A 5,275-nucleotide genomic window follows, 5' to 3' on the forward strand; every position below is an offset into this window, starting at 1 on the left:
TCCGTGTCAGTTGGACCAACCCTTTCCATTGATCTTGGATCCTTCTCGATATGGAATAAAGTGAATCCTTGGGTGTTCTTCAGTGCTTCGCAGTAATCTCTTCCTTCAATGCTCCTCGATTCTCAGCCCTTAGATCCATTAGATGATGATATTATACTGACGAAACGTGTTGCTTGGATATCCACGCGTGACATCATATCTCGATGCTCCAGGCTGTGTGTCCTCCACGTGTGTTTCTCAGACATGTGGCGAGCGATGAATTATGTGCATACACAATCCAAAGATTATGCGTTTGATAGACAAATGGGATGCTTGACCCTTCTTCTTTAGTTTGAAAAGACCCTAGCACTTGGTTTGTTTGTTTAAGGAATAAATGAAACTGTTGGTATATATTTATGTTCTTTAAAATTTTTGAATTTTCATATTCACAAATTAAAAGATGAGTTGTATATGCAATATCATTAGACATTTCAAAGATTTAAAGACTCAGATAAATAATTTTTTCACATTAAACAATAGTAGAACTCTCATTTCTATTTTATTTTGGTATGTATGTTTTATAGGTTCGTTCTGTTTATAGACATGTTCCCTTAAACAATTAAATATATCTTTTATTTTTTATATTTATACTTTTAATACCAGTATGTATCAATAAATCCAAATAAAAAAAATTTACTTCAAATAATTGGTAGGGATCCTTGTCACCAGCTGGTCACAACGCCTTTCTGGATGACAATACCTAATCTATGAAAAACGAAATTACATTCCTTTGTACTAACATCAAACCTACACAAATGATTGTGCAACCTTCTCAAAAGATCCATGATATCCTCACTAAGTTTCCCAAATGCCGTGAAAGCTAAGGTTTTAAAGCCCAAACCTTGAGACAAGCACTTATCTAGGTATCTTTTATGTTTACGCGAAATGGTATTTATCAAGGTTAAACCTGGCTGAAAATCATGAACTCCTCCTCCAGCGAAAGGCGACACCCAAATCACATATAAACAGACGTCACGACCCATATCCCAGTTGTAAACCAGAATATCCACAAGTCTCAACGCCCCACACTCATAAGATAAGAAACCCAAAGAAACTTCCTTCCTATCAGGCATCCCGACACGATAACACATATCAGCAATAGTGTCTCTGACAAGGTTATACCAAAATTTGATCCCCACCTCATGAGCACAGTGAAAAGCGTGATCTCCAAAAACATACGTATCCCAATCACAAAATGTGTAAAGACTATCCACCGTAAATAAGGGAATACCCAAACGATAACAAAGAACTACACTAAAATGGCGCGCCCCAAGCCTCTGGTTGAGTCCCTCGATGGGTAGAGCTTTGAGAAAATCTGAAGCATGATTGGACTTGTTACATTTCCATAGGGCACAATCACGAGCAGACAAGGAAAACTTCTCAGGCATATCTCTCATGACAACCTCAAAATACTTAACCTCCAGAAATTTCATGGGATAAAGGGCAGTAAGATCAACGTTAACACCAGGACATACTCGTGAAAATAATTCCATAGACCGTTGAAGACCAAGGTCAGGAACCGGTAAAAGAGTGTTGCACAAAATAACAGATTGAAGGGGTTGTGTCTGGATCTTTGAGGCCAAATAACAGTAATGGATCACATTAGCCAAAAAATATAAGCCCAAACCACCATGCCTGATAGATAAAAAAAAATTAGTCGAAGCTGTAACAACCCCGTACCAGGTCCATCATTCGTAATAAGCCAAATGCGAATCAAATATGCTTTGTGCCTCCGTTAAATGCTCAGGCTTAGTAGTTCGCATAGAAAAATATAGCTTAGAAACCCTGCACATCTTCTTAATAAATGGTGTTCACACTAAGGATCCTCCAACCTCTTCATTGCATCCATCAACTCCATAGTTTAGAGAACCCTGGCCTTGAGTAATTCACTACAGTACCCATGATCAAGGCTCAACTAACCACCCAATAATTTAACCCATTTGCATGTCTTCCAATTTGAGAAGGAAAGGCATCAAGACTTCGTGGATCAACTGAGGGCCAGAAAACCTCCGTCTTGGTGATATTTAGATGGAGGCCGAGCGACCTCCCTCAGATTGGGTAATTTTTAACGCCTTGGAAACCATAAGAGTATCCTAAATAACCGTGGCATCATCTAAATACCATGATTGAAAATCAAGCTAATACTGATCCGCAATCTTCTTGACCAATGAGTGTAAAGTAAGATAAAAAAGAAGGGGACCAATAGGATCTCCATGTTGAACACTTTGGGCAGACGACAAATGGAGTTCATTGTGTATATCCGCGGTCGTTGAAAATAACATAACTCCACCCACTTAGAAATGGATGGGCACCTCGCTCTCACTTCTTGGAGCATAACAGAATGACTCACCAAATTAAAGGCATTCTTAAAATCCACAAGCAACATAATCATAGAATGATAATTACCTTCTTCCCGAATGAGCTTGTTAACCGAATGTAAAATAGCCCCTCCTCCGCACGAAACCCCAACCCCAAACTGAAAATCCTCAAGGTACGAACACATGAATGTCTTTGCCTACGGAATGAGCTGCAACTTTAGACACCATACATCTCTACATTGTACCAACAATAAAGGGCCGTATACCATCATCCGGCTTAAGAAACGGAGTAAGTGGTGTGCAAGAAACATACTCCCCAAGCTGTGTAGGACATAAGTCATACAACCATATATTCACCACACCACTGATAGACGCCATCAAATCCCCCGCCACAGCATCAGCCGGCCTGGTAAGAGAATCAAGAAGATGTTGTATTCTCACAACTCTTGGATATATTTCCATTGATTGAGTCTGACTATCTAGTTTATTCTCTTGGAATTCTATTGGAGTTTGTCCATACAGATTTCCTAAACGAAATATTGGGTGAGGTTGTTAGACCCCCGTTTTTTCAAAAGGTACGAAAACTATGGGATCGTAATGAATTTTCAAATGATAATTCATGAATAAAAAGAAAACATACCAACTTTTTTTTCGATGATTTCACATAGTCGAAACTTAGTGTATTCATCAAGGAGTTTATTAAGATACAAATTCATCCCTTCAAATTCCACAACCGCTCTCCCCACAAAGATATGAAAATTAAACACAAGTTCATTTAAGAACTCTCCCCCATTTGATGTCATTCCGAAGAGAAAAACATGATGGACCTTACTTTTACAAGAAAAGAAAGATTTATTTGGACATTAACAAATCACGTGAAGATCTTATAGATTAATTTAGTCAGAAATCACTCAACATAAAAAAACTTACGAAGTAGATACAATACTTTCACATATTAGTGGATCAGGGAAAGATCAGTACTGCAGATTTTCTCAAAAAGTTCATTTTATATTTTATCATTATATGCATAAAACATAATAGACTTAACTTTTGAGCATGTATGAGATAACAACACAATTCACAAACGTAAAGGCATATATATCTCATAAGAAATTTGCAATATGTAATACCAATAAGATTAAATACTACAAGTTCATCTTCCAAACAACTTAGAATTTAAGTAAATAAATCTAAAAACATTGCAAGATGAAAATCGTTGGAAATAGTTATGTGTAATCACAATATTTGTTATACCAAACCCTAATTATCTTTCTTAAAGATAAGAATAAATTCTCACAAGAAGTTTCATAGACATTATTTAAACCTTAAAAAAATAAAAAGATATTTCACTTACTTTAGAAGACTCTTCTCATATTCCATATATTCATGAAGTTCATCTTCGATTAGATCAATCCTGGATCGAGACTATCGATCTTATCTTCAAGTCTTTTGGTTGAAGATTCAAGTTCATTCTTCAGAGCATGTACTTGTTCCAAAATAAGATCCATAGTTAGCGAAAGCTTATCAAGATGAGAGATTGAGGGATTCTCACAAGAAGAGGATTTACGTTTTTCTTGACCTATCTCGCTATCAGAAGAATCAAAACGAACTTTCTTATAAGGAAAGAGAACAGTCTACATATCATTTCCTTTATTAGAAAGACTTGATAAGGACATGATAAAGGTAAATGAAATGTTTTCTCGTGAAATGAAACCTTCAACCTTAAAAAAAACCAGGTAAGGAATAATTTCCCAAAATGAACTTTGATCAAAACTGAAAAAGCGGGGGTCTAACAACACCACCCAATATTTCGCTTAGCAATCTGTATGGACTAACTACGAAATACTTTGCTAGAGAATCAACTAGACAGTCAGACTCAATCAAGATAAAAGTATCTCAAGGAGTTAATATCTCTCTCTTGATTTGATTTTTACTCAAGCTAAAAACAATAGCGAGTCTTTATCAAATACAAGTAATACTTGGACGGTACCAAAGACCAATGTCCAAGGATCAATCAATATCAATCAACAACCAAAGGTTGGATCTCCAATTGATGATCACGAACGCAAAACCTATATTATTTCAATTATATAAAATATAATGCGGAAAAGAAATAACACAGACACCAGAAATTTTGTTAACGAGGAAACCGCAAATGCAGAAAAACCCCGGGACCTAGTCCAGATTGAATACACACTGTAGTAAGCCGCTACAGACACTAGCCTACTCCAAGCTAACTTCGGACTGGACTATAGTTGAACCCCAATCAGTCTCCCACCGATCCAAGGTACAGTTGTACTCATACGCCTCTGATCCCAGCAGGATACTGCGCACTTGATTCCCTTAGCTGATCTCACCCACAACAAGGAGTTGATGTAACCCAAAATTACACACTTGATAATAAACAGATCTGTCTCACACAGAAAAGTGTATAAGAGGATAAATCTGTCTCCCACAGATAAACCCTAGGTTTTGTTCCGTGTTTAGATATAAAATCAACGTAACATGAACCAATTGATAATCCGGTCTTATATTCCCGAAGAACAGCCTAGATTAATCAATCACCTCTCTAAAATCCTTCCTGACTACACAAGCGGATTGTCGAGGAATCACAAACAGTGAGACGAAGATGTTTGTGACTTCTTTATCTTTCCTATCGGAGAACTCTCACGATTTACTCGGACGATAGAACATGCAAGATCAGATCACACAACTACGATAAAGTAGTATCGATCTGGCTTCACAATCCCAATGAAGTCTTTAAGTCGTTAACCTGATTTTAGAGAAGAAAATCAAAGGTTAATGGAGATTGAATTTAGCGGCACAGACGTGTGGGGATTAGTTTTGCACAATGCTAGATGTCTCCTTTATATAGCCTCCAAATCAGGGTTTTGCCTTAGTTACAAAGAAATCCTTAT

The sequence above is a fragment of the Papaver somniferum genome, chromosome 5 (genome assembly GCF_003573695.1).
Source record: "Papaver somniferum cultivar HN1 chromosome 5, ASM357369v1, whole genome shotgun sequence".
In the NCBI taxonomy this organism is placed as follows: domain Eukaryota; kingdom Viridiplantae; phylum Streptophyta; class Magnoliopsida; order Ranunculales; family Papaveraceae; genus Papaver; species Papaver somniferum.